The following is a 17,734-nucleotide window of genomic DNA, read 5'->3' on the forward strand; positions in this document are numbered from 1 at the left end:
AATTCCTCTAATTAGACAATTTCAATGAGTGAAGCACACAAGTATTTTCATACTCTAAGTCAATTAATACCATGAGTTGGTTAATATTCTTGTGCCCACCTTAAGGATGTAAAAATTAAAGCTTAGAAGTATAAGGGTCTTACCAAGGTTCATACAGCATGGATTTGCCACAGTCAAGAGTTTGCAGCAGCACACTGGCCCTAATGTCATTATTTTCACAACTACATGTAAAACTCAGAAACACAAAGGCTAGAACTCAAGAGAAAAGGTGGTAGAGGACAGAGGTGAGAAAGCAGTGTTCTAAACCAGAAAGGAGGTTGTTTCCCAAATGCACATAAGCAGAGAGAGCATAAGGGCACTTACTTTCTTCCTATCCTGAAGTACTCCGGAAGCTTGAGATTTAGAGCATACCTCACCTTATGACATCCTATTTGTTTATTTGGTTTCTTGCTTGTTTTTCAAACAGATGGGAGACACACTGCTTAAACTGAGCTGCAGGTTCTTTCTCTATAATGGCCTCATGTGGATGTGGCACTGTCTCCCCTGGTCATCCCTCCACTGCCAAATACCAGCTACTTCAACACCTTTCTCTCCTTGACAGTGGCCTGCTTCATTCTCTTTATTTAGACCAAGCACAAATCATTTATGTAACCAATAACAAAAGGTCTAAATGCTTCTCAGAAATTAGATCCAAGTACTCAAGGAGAGAGCCACATATTTATATCGTTATCAGAATTTTAAAAAGGGCCATTTTCTTTCCAAACACATCTCTTCTCACAAACACGTGCTCCAGAGTACATTGCTTGTGAAAACTATACCTGTAGCTATTTGTTGTTAATAGGCTTGATTTGGGCATGGGTTGTTAATAAAAAATCAAATCATTTCTCCTATCTGAGGACACTGAAGACAATTCTTTCAAACATTGTGTCACTTTGTTACAGTAAAAACTGTGCTAAATGGAAATTCAGATCTATAAACAATAGACATCAGATTGATTTGAGTTTAATTAGGAGGAGACTGTTGTCAGGGGTCCACCAGAGTTCAGCTGTGCAGGTGCTTAGGTAGTTTACTAAGATGTGCTCTGAAATTGTATCACTTCAATTATTTATTAACTGGGTTAAAAAAAATCTACCAAATTCTGTAGTCAGATTCAGAATACAGCACCTAAGTGTACTATATAACACAAGGAGAGTGAGATGGGTTTTGGTTGTGGATTTTGATCCTATCTATTTCACTTTTTTAGTTATATGGCTATGGTAAATTGATTTGTCCTATTTGGTGTTCAGTTTTCACTGTGAAACCTGAGGACAAACGACATTTAATATGCATGGTTGTTGTAATGAATAAATAAGATAATATATGTGAAAAGAACATGCCAAGTGACCAAGTAGGTTGGCAATACATTGCAAATATGTCATACTTGCTGAAAAAAAAATCTTGAAAATAATTTGTAAACAGAGGGAATTAAGAATTAAACAGCATAATTTCCAAATATTGAATGAAAGTAAAGAACTACATCAAGTCGACCCTCGAAGCTACTTTGTCTTTGAGGGTTGCCAGATGGAGAGATGGTTGAGTGAGTGGTTCAGAGCCAGCCTTCTCCAGGCACACCATCAAGTTGACCTCATATGTGGGTTGACTCCAAAAGGGACTGAACCTAACTACCTAGCTGTCCTAAGGCTGCCTGAAATTCCACCCACACTCCTAAAGTGATCAGTCTAACATGGACCTGATGTATATAGCAGGAGGCAGGGATGGGTATGTGAATCAGGGGACACTGCCTGATATTTTTCTTATTCTATGTATATATGTGCTAGGGTCCACACTACCAGTCACAGACAAATGCATCAAAATTTTCTTTAGTTGCAATTTTGCCCAAACTAGACAGGTATTTATCTCTACATATTCTTCCATAATCTTTATACCCATTCATATCTATTGGTCATGTCTCCCATACTCTCAGGTTTTTGGGGTATTCATAATAACATTCACTCCTTTGGTATTGTGTGCCATATACACCACCAGGTACTGTCAAATTAGAGATAAAGTTACTTATGAATAAGTAAGAATCATGACCCTAAGGAAATTTTGTCTAGCAGAATACAATGTGATGATGAATGTATGTGTGTATGACATAAATAAAATACAAATGAAATATATGTGGTATATATGAATAATATATCATATATATGAAGTAAATAAAGAACACCTGTATGGGTTGAATCGTGTCTCCCCAAATCAATATCTTGAAGTCCTAACCCCAAGTCGTATCACAGAAGTAGCTTATCTGGAAACAAAGTTGTTGCAGATATAATTACTTAAGATCCAGTCAGGGATCATCCTACTCCAGTATGACCTGTGCCCTTACACAACACAAATCTGGACACATACATGCACACAGGGAAAATACCCATGATATATTAAGGTAAAGATTAGGGTTAAGGATCTGTAAACCAAGGAATACCAAAGACTGCCAGCAAATAGAAGCCAGGATAAAGACCTGGAACAGATCCTTCTATGGTCCTCAAAGTGAATAGGTTCAGCTCTGCTAACACCTTGATTTCAGAGGTATGCCTGCAGAATTGTGAGGCAGTGATTCTTCTTAAGTCACCTAGTCTATGGTACCCCAACTCCTATCAAAGACATTTGCCCAACTGAGAACAAGCAAAGGCTGTTTATTTAGAAATTGCATCTATACCTGTGTGTATATATAAATGTAGTTGATTGCACATCCTCTTAAGAACTTCTCCATTTTCTATAGAGGGATATGAGGTTTAGTCACTTTATCTAAGGGGCCCTGACTACTCCCCAGGGTCCTTTAGAGCAGGATACTGCAGCCTCTGCCCCACACCTGTAGCACACATCCCCATTTGTTATACCTCTAATTAACATAAAATTCCATGTCTATGTAGGTATAAGAAGCAGATCTCAATACTAAGTCCATAACCTATAGATATGTTAGTTAATGTTCTTGAAATTTATTTATTGATTATTATACCTGATACATACTAAGAAACCTTTGCATTAAGTAGTCTCCATGTATTAATAAAATGTATTCTAACATGTAGTAAGATCACAAAGACTTTAATATGAAATATAAAATGACATTAGACAAAATCTCTCTAGCAGGCAAACTCTAATTGATAGCTCTCAAGGAATAACTTTCTGGGAGGTGATGGCCCAAAGTTTGTATCACCACATTGAAAGTGAGTCTTTCCAAGAGATTCAGGATAGCTAACACCTAGGAAAGAGCTCAGTGAGGAGAAATGGCAGGAAGCTACTAGAAGTGGCAATAATAAGATATTATAATTATAATAATAAAACTGATGAAATTATAATTGTAAATAATGAATATTGAAAGTTGCCATGTTTCTCATAGTATGCCACAGTTATTTAACTGGCTTTCTAATTTAATCCTCATAACAAACCTTCTGAAGCTAGCCCAATTTCATTAACAAGAAGACTGAGACTCTGAAATGCCAGATGACTCTCCCAAGATCACAAGCCAGCAAGTGGCTGAGTGAGTCCAGTCCCAGATTTCTGCTCTGGTGAACTTAAGTATTATTCTACACTGAATGTCTTGGGCAGCTCCTGAGGCCCAAAGCAAAAGGCTAAACTATTTCATGAAATCTGAGGAGCAAACTCAGGACCGAAGTCATATATAACAAAGGTTAGGAACAAAAAGCAAGGACCTTGCTCTTTTGTGTAAAACAGCAAGGTTCAGAGCAAAAATTATGCCTCTGAATTGGTCAAAAATGTCTGTAGTGCTCAAATCTCACTTCCATTTTCTCTGAGTACTGTGTATCTGGCTGACCTGACTTTATAGAGTTCAGTCTTGGCAGAGAGGGGTTAGGATGGTCCAGACACACAGTAATGGGCTGGTCATGTGGGTATCTTCTTGAGGCATCAGTGTACAAGGGGCACTGAAATAGCAAGGGGATGAGTTAGAAAAAATGGTACCAGTTAACATAGGTTTCTGCACACAACTGAAATGACTGTTAAATCATAAAACAATTTTCTCTCACAATGAGTAGAAACAATAGATCCTTATTTTGAACATTAGAATGCAACAGAAAGAAATTGGTTGTCATTTGTTTTAACCCACTGCCTTCAGAGGAAGGAGAATCCTAGCAACCTGATCATCTTTCCTCTAGTGAGCACAAACCAAAATCTTCATCCTCAAAAGCAAACACATTTATCACTTCTAAAAACCATTTTAAGGAATAAATATGGAAGCAAATTAAAGAAGCAGAGACAGAGTGCAGTGATCTCCAAGAGAATAAGAGACACCTATGGGAAGGAGTAGAGGAAAAAAATTTGGTCACCAATTTGGAGACCCTTACGTATGTCGGCAAAACGTAGTCAAGAAAAAGAACACCTGAGCATAATGAAGGAAAGAGAAAATGGAGACTGAGAAATTCAGATGCTGAGGGGAATGGCCTACCACTAGTTCAAAGCAGGGTGTTGTTCCAGCAAACTCTCTTCCTCACCTACAGAGTTTTCAACAAGTTATGTGGGAGCATCCACATGAAAGAGAAGACAACCTTAGATGAATAATAAGGATGCAAAGAGGTATCCAATTTGGATTAATTGAAACTCTAGTTGGTTCCATTTTCCTGTTCTGTATTGGGTTGAAAGGAAGGGCAGATTATGAACTCTGCCAGGGACATTCTAATATTGTTTGACCACAAGCAAGGATTTGCTTACCTCTGGCCTGTCCAAAGGACTTCTCTGTCTGCAATGCCAGGGCACCAATTTGGAGACCCTTACGTATTATATTCAAGTAAGCCAGAATAGCATGAGCAGCATTTATCAGTGCTACATGATATTGCACACCATAAAATGAAGTTGTGCCAGCTGGCACAGGATTTTCTTGGCCCTGTATTTCCCTGTAGGATAATCAATTGCAGTGGAAAGTGGACAGAAAGTTTTGGGTGGTGAAGTCTAACAGGACCTGAGGTCTGGATGTTGCAGCAAAGCACATGGCCCTGCTCAAATGCCGTGCTTAGCCTCCCCCGCCGTAACCCTGTGGAAAGCCAGCCCTGGGGAACAAGCTGTATTCTGCACTTTGAATGCTATTTTTTCTCAGCATGAGGAAGACCAATAACTCTTTCTGAAACAGAAAACAAGATCTCGAAGAAGGTATAGAGCTATTTTTAAAACTATGAAATGATTGTAAAGGAGCCCCTATTGGAAATCCATGTGGGAGGAAGTTACAGTATTTATGCCCCAATATGTCGCCATCCAGAAACTACACATTATATGATGGTCATAAAGGAGGAAAACAGAAGGCTACCAGTTTGATGTGAACAAAGGAGCTACTGCTCCTGCTGATAATAATAATAGTTACTGTAATAGGATGTTGAGTGAAAATTTTCCAGTTGCCCTGTAATTGGCAATTAAGGTCTATATTCAAAAGAGAGCCATCAACAAATGGGGTCATATATAGCCTCCCAGGGCTTACAGAGAGGGTGGGAAATATTTCTAGAACGATCTCTTACTGCTAAATACCTGTCAACCAGGACATATAATGGATGACCAAGGAGAGAGGGGCAGAGGGGAAAAGAAAGTCAGTCCTTCAACATCTTCAGTCTTTTAGGGAAGAATATACTCATGGTACAAGAGAAACTGTGCTCTGCTTGTCCTACGATCCCACCACCATCACCCTAAAGACAAGGGATGGTGGGCAGTGGAGTTTTAAGCAAATCAGTCACAACCTGGTATACGCCTGCAGGAGAGATTGGCACTTGACTCCCCCGATGATGTTCCCAGCATTAGAGCTCTACAAGGCTATGTTGATGCTTCCCCAGGAGCACTTGGGGAGCTTGGTGCCTATGCCCGGGAGTGTAAATGACACAGAATGCTGGTTTCTTGCCACAAAATATCTGAAGATGGGAGTTTTCCAAGAGTAGCATTTTTCAGGAGGAAAACTGTACCTCCCCATCCCAGAACCTCAAGGCTTCCAGACAGTGTGGAAGGAAGATCTCTCTAGCCCCAGGGTCTCCCTCTGAAGAGATGGTGGAGGTGTGGGATTTGATAGTGACAGTCAATGGAGGGCCATGTGCCTCTTCATTGAAAATCATGCTGAGGAAACCAGGAACATCTCCAAGGAAACCATATACATACTGATAAATCTGCAGGTGCCTACACACTGAGGGAGGCAGGGGCAGGGCAGAAGCAGTTCTGCATCATGGCAGCAACCCCAAGATGCATGTAACCCTTACTAACTCCTTGAAGAAGTACAAACTCTAGAACAGCAAAAGTGAGGAGAATTGAAGGAGAAAACCCTGCCCAGTTCTAACACCAAGCCTTCCAACTTCAGTTATAGGCAATAATGAAAGAGGCAGAAGCTTTAAATTTGAGGTAGAACTGGATTTGCAAACTACCATGGACTGGAACAATACTGTAAATACCCAGACAGTAATAGAATTTTGTAATGTCATTCTCAGATGGGAGAATGTGCTTCTAAATAGCAAATAGAGAAAAAAATAAACTGACTATAAAAGAAATCAATCATCCTTGAAAATATTGCATGTGTTTCTCATACGCCCCAAACCCCAAGAAGTGATATTATTAAATCCATTTTGCCGATAAGAAAACTAAATATAAGGGTAGCTCACCCAAGTGACTCAGAAGACATAACTTAGCCAGGCCTGGCGGCACACACCTGTAATCCCAGCAGCTGCTGGCTGAGGCAGGAGGATCATGAGTTCAAAGTCAACCTTACAAAAGCAAGGCACTAAGCAACTCAGTGAGACTGTCTCTAAATAAAATACAAAATAGGTCTGGGGATGTGGCTGGGTGGTCAAGTGCCCCTGAGTTCAATCCCCAGTACCCAAAAATAAAGACATAACTTAGATTCAGGCTTAGGGTTGAAATACTCAAATTCCAAATGCTTTTCCCTACACAACACTATTTTCTCTGATTTCCTTGATGAAAATCATCAATATCATTAAGGTGAAATAATACTACATATATTAAAATGATTTATAGACCTATCTAGACCAACTGGAAGAGGTTTCAAGCTCAATTTATATGTTTGAAAATGTTCATCTTTCCATTTTCCTCACTCCCTTCAGCTCTGCAATTCAAGTACTGACAAAGAAAATTGTGTCAACCCCCTTACTGAGTGTGGGTAGCATATTTATCCATGAGATAGACATCTGTGATGCTTAAATGTGTGCGTCAACTTGCTAAGCTACAGTGTGCAGTTGTAAGGTCAACTAGATGTTGCTATGGTTATTTATAGATATGATCAAGATGAACAATCAGTGAGTTTAAGTAAATCATATTACTCTACAATATTTGCTTCAAGGTGGACCTCATTCATCAGGTGAAGGTTGTTAGTGTTGAAGATGGAGGTTTCTCAAGGAAGCAGCAATTCTGCCTCAATTCTATAACACAGACATCTGGCCTGAGTTTCTAGTCTTCCGACTTTTCCTACAAATTTCAGAGTTAGAACTGTGATGTTAAATCTTACCTGAATTTCCAGCCTGCCACCTTGCCCTATGGATTTAGATTTATCAATCTCCATAGCCTTGCGAGTCTCTCTCTCTTTCTCTCTCTCTCTCTCTCTCTCTCTCTCTCACACACACACACACACACAGAGTCATCCTTAAGTATCTGCAGAGTTGTTCCAGCACCCTTAACAGATACCAAATCTATGGATACCCTTATATAGATAGCATGGTATTTTCATATAACCTATCCACACCCTTCTGTGTATTTTATATCATCTCTAAGTTGCTTACAATACCTAATACAATGTAAATGCTATGTAAATAGTTGTTTTAACATGTTTTAGTGAATAATGCAAAAGAACAAAGTCTATACATGTTCAATACATAAACAATTAATTTTTCCAAATATTTTAAATCCAAGGTAAGAGAATGTGCAGATTCAGAACACACGGATTACAGAGGGCCATCTGTATATATGTTGTGTGAATCAAACACATGCACACACACACACACACACACACACACACAATCAAAAAACATATCACAAAACATATACACATAGAGTTTCTCTGAATAATCCTGGCCAATAGAGTATCCATATTTTCCTTTTAGGTATGAAGTTTATAAAATTTAAGTTATTTTCCCAACACAGCTGGTAAATGATAGGTCCAATAGTTGACACTGTTTTACTCTTTGGTATTCCTTCCATAGGATACCAACTAGTACTTCAAAACAGAGAGGTAAAGACCTTATTTTCTTCCTTGGTTATATCCTCCCTAAATTTTCCTTCTGAAAGCCAAAAGATGCTTGGCTGTGGGTCAAAGGGAGGAAACTCCCGGCACATTCTTCTTCTCTCAGGTACCCTGCATAAGTGTCAAGCTTGGGTGTGTGGGGAAAGCGCTGTTGCTGAGAGGGAGGCACAAGGAAATCAGTCCATGACAGGCCCTTTAGAGCTCCAGCCCTCAAAGGGGAATGAAACTGACCAAATTATGTCATGTGCGTGTACAAAAATGTCACAATGAATCCCAATATTATGTATATTTATAATGCACCAACAAAAAAACTTTTTAAGCCCCCACACCCCAGGGAGCATAAAAACCAGTTATAGTCAGTGGTGTTTATTTTTTTAGACACTTAAGAATCTCTCTGCTTATTTTCTTACAATATTCTTATTCGGTTGCTTTCATCTTTTTGTGACTCTAGATCAGGTTATTCTCCATTTTAGAGTTCCCAAATAGTTCTTCTGTTCAATGGATTGTTTTTGGCCCTTCACCATAAACTGCAGGCTGAGGCAGCACAAAGCAGAGCTGTGGGTGGCAGCAAGTTCTGTTAAGAAATTCTGCTACATCGCACTGATGGCTTTTTTTACAGCATATTTTCACCCTTGTGCCAGGTAACCTTCACAATAGCTCTGCGCGTCAGGGAAGTCAGTGTCATTATCTGCATTTGACAACTGAGCATAGTGAGATCTAAAACAAATTTAATATTTTTTTTTTTTTTTCCTTTTGCTATGTCCAGTTAAACCTAAACTTGGGTCTAGGTCTACTGAGTCCTTGCCTGATAACTGACTTCACCCGATTTGTCTTCCACCCCTTTGTCTTAATAGAAAATTTGCTACCCAATCTGGGTTTCTATGTATAGTCTCTAAAAAAGAAGCTAAAACTGACTTTTGATTTGATAAAAATCATTATGATAAAGTCCTGTACTGTAACTGATTTCCTAATCCTTTATTTAGTGTTTAATAAAATAAAGCTCAAATATAGCATTGTAGTGAGTATATATAATGCAGCTAAAACCATTACTAATTATTTATTTCAGAAAACATTGTTAAGCAACCATGCAATTGTCAAAACAGACTTGCCCTAGGGAGGACCGCCCTCTTTTTGCTATTCAAAAGGGTCATAGACGGAAACAAGAAGAACACACTGGAACACTAAGAATTTCTTTTCGAATTATTTCAAGGAGAAAAAATTACCATAAAAAACAGAAGTAGGCATTATATTTATTAGTTCACTTATGGAATGGAAAATCTAAAATTGTTTATCTAATGTTGTTGCATTTTTAATGAGTAAATACAATAGGAAAGGCATTTTTCTAGACATGATATATGCATGATTTCACAAAAACCCTCTGTGCATTTTAATGAGGAGGAAATAGAAATCCAGAGGAGTCAGACAAAGTGCCACAGAGACTTTTAATCCAGGCTGAGAGTCTCCAAACCCTACAAAGTTTGCATTCTACCTGCTATGCAAACAATAGATTTTCTCATAAATTGAAATCGCTTTTATGATTTTCCCTGTATCTTTGTTGCTTCCTTTCCCTTTATTATTGCATGGAAATATTAGAAAAGAGAGAGTATGTTTTTTACTCCTAAAATGTTTGTCCCAGGTGTATGTTACTCTAGGCTTTGTAGAATATGTGGATCCTATTATGAGCTATGGTTTAGAAGGTGAATGTTGATGGGAATGATAATATTCCTGCTAATAATAACATGAAAGTGCAAATGACTATACAATTGTGCCCTTTACTAGGGTGAAGAAAAATGGACAAACTGGACACAACAATTGAGAAACAGTCTCATACATGCTGCTCAGTGTTCAGCTGGAGGAACTGCCAGGAGCTTAATTCCTTATGCTGCCCTGCCCTGCCCTGCATGCCCTGCCTTTCTTGAGGGGACAACCTGGAGGATAGATGTAAAATACAAGGACAAGAAAGGAATCTGTGAAAGGATACTGAGGGGAATGTGAGGATCGGAAATTGGAGCTATATTTGAACATAATCTGATGCTGGAGTGTAAGAAGTTTAACCGTAGAACATGAAATTAAAATTAACTTTAAAAACTTGGAATGGACCCACCTTTTGACCCAGTTATTCCACTCCTCAGTTTATACCCAAGGAACTTACTTAACATATTACAGTAACCCAGACACATAAACAACTTATAGCAGCTCGATTCACAATAGCTAGATTGTGGAACCAACCTAAATGCCCTTCAACAGATGAATAGATAAAGAAACTGTGATATATATACACAATGGAATATTATTCAGCCATAAAGAAAAATAATATTATGGCATTTGCAGATACATGGATAGAATTGGAGAATATCATGCTAAGTGAAATAAACCAATCCCAAAAAACCAAAGGCTGAATGTTTTCCCTGATAAGATGATGACGATATATAATGGGGGATGGGGGGTGAGAAGAATGAGCACAACTATAGAAACAAAAAGATGTACCCCATTTGTGTTCAATGAATCAAAATGCAGTCTGTAAAAATAAAAAATAATTTTAAAAGAATTATAAGGAATAAAACTCAATAGCATCATATCTTTTCACGTCCAGAAAACAAATTAAAACTTTGCATCAAAGACACTGCCCTTACTTTCCAAGAAAATTATTTATTTTCACAATAAATTTGTTTTGTTTCTGGTACCCCAGAAAGGAGAATAAAAATGCTTTAAGTAATTTCCATTATAATTAGTAATCTAATTAAGACTTATACATGAACTTCCAGGATATATCTATATCACATACACATGTATCACATACACATGTATTCATCCACATATTTAAAAGGTTATATGGTTATATGGTTTGTAATCTTTAGTTCCACTGCGTGAAGGACTCAGCAAACCACCACTCTCTGGGGGTTGTCTCTGCTCTAGCACAGCCAGAACCTCTGTGCTCCTGGGCCTGACCAACATCATAAGCTCATCACTCAGTGAAAATACACTCCAACCTACATGTTCTGCTGGTTGACCCCTTGCTCTTTCACTGATGTCTCTCACTGCTCTGATAGTTGGCATGTATCCTTATCATAGAATTTGAAATTTGATTCCAATTTGAGTTCTGGAGACCTCTCACTTTCCATTTTCTTATATGGTTACTCTCCTTTCTGAGAATACTGAGAATACTTGTCCAGACCTTACAGTGGAGTTTGTTTTCTCTTGTGGTCTATTTGTTCTGGATATTGACAAAGCTCTAGCTAGCTAGCTGGATATAAAGGACTTAGTTAAAAAATTAACATCCGAGGCTGCAAGTACATCTGCAGGCTCCCTTATAAAGTAGTGTGGTGTACTGGAAAGAAAAGGTGCCTTTGGGATTAGAAGTATTATAATTCAACTTTTATCAGTGTAGGAAAACTTTGGCTTCTAAATTACAACAGTACCATTCAAAATTCAATTTTGAACCCTATGCTACAAATGCAAATAATCACAAACAAAAAGATGAACATATGGATGATATGAAAATTTGAAAAATTTTCCATGGAAAGAGTAAAACAAATATAAACTTGCAAACAAATATCTATAGTAAATACTGACAATTCTGGGGTCTTTATATTTAATATGTAAGAATTTCATTTAGATTAGTAAGAAAAATACTCATTATCTGGTAGATAAGTAAATTAATAAAATGTATGACAAGGCAGTCCCAAGGAAAACTATACACATTATCAGTAAGTATTTTAAGATGAAGACTTTCCAAAATAATAAAAGGATAAAATTAAACATAATAATGGGAAGCCACTTCCACTCATAAAATCAGATATTTTTAAATGAGTGTTTTTTAGGAGCACGATGAATCAATAAATAATTATTTCCTTGCAGGTTGACTCGCAGTTGTCATTCAGGACTTTCAAAATCACTTCCTCTGAGTCCTCTGATCTTCCACCAATGTTTGTTCTCCATTTCACTGCCCCCTGCATTTTCTTTATAGAATTGATCGCTATCTAATGTTACCTAATTTCTGCTACTAGTTATTGCTCTTTTCCTACTAGAACATGTACATGAGAAAGGAACCTTCACAGTAACATTCCAACTGTCTTTATTTGCCCAACATCTAAAAAGAATTCCCATTATATTTCTCAATAAATATACACTGATTGAAAGACTAGAAGGAATGCATAATACACAATTGGAAATCATGGTTCTGCAATGTGTATCAAAAACTTCAAATCAGTCTTCGTTTCAATTCAGTGAACCTACTTCTACCGGTACATTACAGAAAATATAATCTGAAAATCACTTTAAGATGTATATGTATAATAGTCATCTCAGTACTATTTATAATATGAAAAAAAAAAGAAAAGAATACAAATGTTCAAAAGTAGAGAAGTAGTAGTTAAATAAATTATGGTGTGTATCTTGTATGGAAATTTATACGTTCATCAAAGCCAAGCTTTGATCAACCTAGATGCCCTTCAACAGATGAGTGAATAAAGAAAGTGTGGTACATATACAATGGGATATTACTCAGCTTTAAAGAAAAGTGGAATTATGGCATTTGTTGGTAAATGGATGGAATTAGAGAATATCATGCTAAGTGAAATAAGTCAAACCCAAAAAACCAAAGATTGAATGTTTTCTCTGATATGCAAATGCTAATTCACAATGGGAGGGCAGGGATAGGAAAGCATAGAGTTACCTTTTATTAGGAAGAGGGGAGTGAAGTGAGGGGAAGGGGTATGTGGGTAGGAAGGATATTAGAGTGAAACAGACATTATTACCTCAAGTACATATATGACCACATGACTGATGTGATCCTACAATATGTATAATTAGAAAAATGACAGCTTACACTCCACTTATGTATGATTTATCAAAATGCATAAATGTGTTCTACTGTCACGTACAACAAATTAGAACAAATAAAAAATTAATTTAAAAAAAGCCAAGCTTTTGGGAACTATTTTATAATCTAAAATATTTCTTAAAACAGAAACAGTGCATAAAGTTTCATGTAAAGAATTATCCTAATTTTACAAATATGTGTATATAAACAAAGACATCCCCTATGTGTCATAATTCATTGGCTTTTAAGTTCATAATTTCTCTTATGCCAAATTGCAGGTGCCCAAGTACTCCTCCACAATTGCTGAAAGAATCCTTGTATCTTATCTTGTTAACTTGCCAGTCATGCCTGGACAGCCTTGTGACAGGATCCTATCTTATAAATCCATCCCAGCTTTCATTTCCCACTTAGTTCTTTCTGAGACACCAGTTTTGCAAGTCTCAAGTGTTTTCTGTGTTTTCCTTTATATCACTGCTAGCTAAACATCAGACAGCCCTTGGACATCCCTCAGCTGCCTACAATATTTAATATACAACAGGAATATTGGAATACAAGTACAACATAGGAAGTGGCTCATGAACTCAGCCTTTGCCCAGGTTCCATGGAAACAGATTCTAAAGCAGAAAAGTAAATGTAGAAAATGTATTGGGAAATGTTCTTATGAGATAAACCTGTAGGAAAGTGAAGAAGGCAAGATTCAGTAGCGGGAGAGGCTAACCTGGTGGGTACATTAGAAAATGCAAGTTTTTCTGAGTCTAGAGGCTGTTCTATTCCTGGGATGACAATTCAGAGTTCTCCCAAACAGAGGTAAATGCAGGGCCTTTGACTCTCCCTGTCAGTGAGTCACTGGCTATGAGCCAATCCCTGGGGGAAGACACAGAGTATCCATTGAGAGGCCTTGAACATTCAGAAGTATTGTTCTCCAGAGCTGTGTTTATGTTAGAGATGAAGAAGGGACCCGCTTCGGTCCCCATTACATTAATCTGTGCAGACTGCTGTAATAGACTTTGTGACTTAAACAACAAAAATGTATTTCCTCATAGTCTGGAGTTTAGAACTCAAAGATAAGCTTTCTGGGCAATTTGGTTTCTAGTGAGGGTTATCTTTCTGGTTTGCACATGGCCACCTTCTTTTTGTCTGTACATGGCCTTTCTTCAGTGTGTTTTTGTGAACAGAAAGTAAACTCTGATGTTCCCTCCTCTGGAGATGCTAATTCTATTGGATTCAGGCCCTACCCTAGTGAATTCATTTAAGCTTATTTAATTATATAGAGGCTGCATGTAAAAACACACTTACACTGGGGGTTATAACTTCTACATACAGGCTGAGGGACACAAAAATTCTAATCATAACACTGACATCCACTACACACTGACAGGGTTAGCAGTCTTCTTGCGGTTCCTTTTCCATCACCCCAGTCTACTTGGCTCCTATCAGATGCCAGTTTTTTCTTTCTACCTCCTCCGCTAAGAGGCAACTTTTTGTCTATACATTTTTCCCCCTAACCCTTAAGGATGTATCATACCTTCTTCTAAACCAACAATACATTTAAAACCACAGTGATGGCACTTCATCCACCATGTGTAGATTTTTCTCAGTGGTAGAAGACCATTCAGAATCTGTAGTTGGTCATATCGCTGAAAGAGAAATCTCTTTGTTCCCCTTTTTGAATTTTTTTTTAAGTTTTTAAAGTTTTGATTGGCACAATCATACATTGTTATGGGTACAATGTTCTATTTTAATATGTATGTGTACATACATACACATACATGTATGTACACATTTTGTAATGATCAAATCATGGTAATTAGCATACCATCTTAAATATTTAGCATTTCTTTATAGTAAGACCTCTCAAAATCCTCTTCTAGTTTTTTTTAAATATATACTGCATCATCATTAACTATAGTCACCCGACTGTGCAGTAGAATAAAATATATAGTTATATATATAGTTAATATATAAAATCATACCCATGGACCACCTTTCCCCTCCCCTACTCTACTCTGAATTTCAGTGAGATCAACTCTCTAAGATTTCGCATGTAAGTAATATCAGACAGTCTTTGTCTTTCTGTGCTTGTTATGGGGCACAACTTAAGAACAGACCGATCACCACTGAATAGTCCAAATTTGAGAGTCTTTATTAAGCCGGCCGGCTGACTGTCTCACACAATGCCCCAAAAAATGGCTACTGAGAGAACAGCCCCCGACCATAGGGTTGTAGGGGTTCTTATACCAAAAATTACATCAATCATAAGTGTCTGTTGCTATGATTCAAAATTACAAACTAACATCATGAGATCATCAACAGAGGGGGAAGTGGCTCAAAATGACCCTTACCTAAGAACAAACTAAAGAATGGTTACTAATATTTACACAGTCACTGTTCACATGGTACATTGTTTAGGAGCAATAGGAATCAAAAGAGAGCAATTTTTCATTACATAAGAATTGTCATTTTGTATTGCCAAACATGTCACGCTAAGTAACTGATGATGGGCACAGAGGCGAGGTGCTCCCATGGGAGCAGCTTATTTCCTACATAACATTGAGTCTCAGAGCAAAATGGAGTCTGTTTAGTCATTTCCCTTAGAGTCTGGCCTATAACATTCTCAAGGAGCCAGATCTGTCAGCCCATCACATGCTTAGGGATATCATGGAACAAACAAAGCACAATGACCAAGTCTTGACCTCCATTTCTTGCTGTCTCACCCCAGGAACAGGAGCAGATACATGATTGTGCTGATGTACTACATGTGGAGAGCCGTGGAACACACCACCGAGCTCCAGGACAGAGTGCCGGGATGTGGGCTGGGGTGTCTGCCGGCTACCTGCCCTCAGTGTACTCAGGGTGCACGCTAGATCCTTCCCACTGATGATCCTGGACGAGGGTGCCAGCCTCATGCTTTCGGTGCTGTGACCCGGAAACTGCAAGACCCACTTCCATCAGCTGCTGTTTGTGGGAGACCAGAGACCATTCCCTCGCTGGAGCCCTTTCTGCTGGATCCTCTTTTGTCTCTTTCATTTATGTTTAATATATCTAATAAAGTGATTTAAATTTGCTATTTTAATCTCTTTACTCTTTACTATACTTTATTTTTCTTTTCTTTCTGTATTCCAACGGACATAATGAATTTTCTTCTACTGCTTTTGAAAACGTGTGCTTCATTTTCATTTTACTGTTCTACTAATTGAAGTCAACATTTTTTCCTTTCATAATTTCATTAATTTCTGTGTTATTTACGTCTCCCTTATTCCGATAATCTTATCTCCTTCTTGAATTCTCCACCCAAACCTAGTGTTACGTGGTCTCCATCTATGATTTTAGCTTAGATTACTAAAGTCATACCTTTTTCACACATTTATTGAGGTGCACTTAACATACACAAAGTACATACGCTTAAAGTGTACAATCCGATATTTTAATATGCACATCTTAAAACAATTTTTATTTTACAGACTATACACAGGAAATTGAACAGATTATTTACCTCTTGTATTTTGTTTTCTTCTAGGTTGTTTTATCTCTTGTTCAAGGATGATTTTCATGAGAACTATCAAAGTAAATCTTTTTGTGATAAACTTTCTGAAGTAAGTGATTTAATTCCAATTCACTTTTAAATAATAATTTGTCATGACCCCAAATTCCAGATTTGAAGTTCTCGTGCTCCCTCTTTAAAATATCTTACACCCCAGTGATCTTCAACACTATGTCCAGGGAATCTGGAGCTGCAGAGAATATGTAAAAGAACCTAAAGGAGATCTAAAAGCTCCCATAGCTGGAAGACAATGCCAGTTGAAACACACAAGCAACAGAAACGGAAGTCTTTGAAAACCACTCAATTAGGAAGTTGTAACAGCATAATTGAGCAATAGTTGATGAGTCCACCAAGTATGCCACAATGATTGCTTCTAATTGTTGCTCGTTGATGTTTGATGTCAGTAATACTCTACCTTATTTTCTAAGCAGTTATTTTATATCATTGTGCTGACTGTGCTCATACCTCTTAAGGTATTTTCTGGTGCCTCCACCACAGGGGCTGCCCCTTTCCCAAAGCTACTTTTCTTAGTTGTATGTACTTAGCTCCCAGGCCTGCAAGAGGAAACGTTGCCCAGAGAACAACATTCTTCCTAGACATCATCACCCTATGACCTTACAGGGTGGAGTCTGCCTGACATTATCTCCCTGCCTCCATAAAAGCAGGGTAGTACTGTAGATTCTCTAGGCACAAAGTCAAGCAAGCCAGTGTTGATCTGCTCAAAGAGGGATCAAGAAGCAAATTTAGAAAGTTCTCTAGAATGTGAGTCCCCTACAGAATTTTCCTCTCTGAACTGCCCACACATGCTAGCATATAACTGTGCTTGGCATTTTTCTCAGTGAAAATACTTCTCCCTATTCATTTTCTCTTGTGTCTGGGAAGTTTACATTATAAGGTAAAACATGTGTTTTCCATTTTGATCCTTTGTGTGCTTGTCTTTATGTAGCAAAAGCTTAATTTGAAAGCCAGAAAATGTTCTCCAAACATCCTGAAATATCAATAATGTCTGAACAGTTACAAAATGTACAGAAGTTACAAATATTAGCTTCAACTAGTTCTCTTTTAGTTTCCTGCATTTTTATTTATGGGTAGGGTGTAACTAGGAGTTCAAATTTTTTCCCAGAAATATTAATTATTTCATTTACTCACCAAAGTGCCC

The 17,734-nt window shown here is 37.7% G+C and overlaps 1 long non-coding RNA gene across 3 annotated transcripts in view; it reads right to left on the reverse strand.

Moving 5' to 3' along the window:
- Positions 1–550, reverse strand: part of LOC306658095 — a 173,874-nt gene extending 173,324 nt beyond the window's left edge. For all 3 annotated transcript variants that reach the window (XR_013762955.1, XR_013762956.1, XR_013762957.1), the window contains exons 1-2: positions 360–550; positions 144–255 (exon numbers count right to left, since the gene is read on the reverse strand). This is a non-coding gene — a long non-coding RNA (uncharacterized lncRNA). The remainder of the gene's footprint in view (positions 1–143; positions 256–359) is intronic.
- Between the last annotated feature and the right edge of the window lie 17,184 nt (positions 551–17,734).

The sequence above is a fragment of the Sciurus vulgaris genome, assembly GCF_902686455.1.
Source record: "Sciurus vulgaris genome assembly, chromosome: 3".
Lineage (NCBI taxonomy): Eukaryota > Metazoa > Chordata > Mammalia > Rodentia > Sciuridae > Sciurus > Sciurus vulgaris.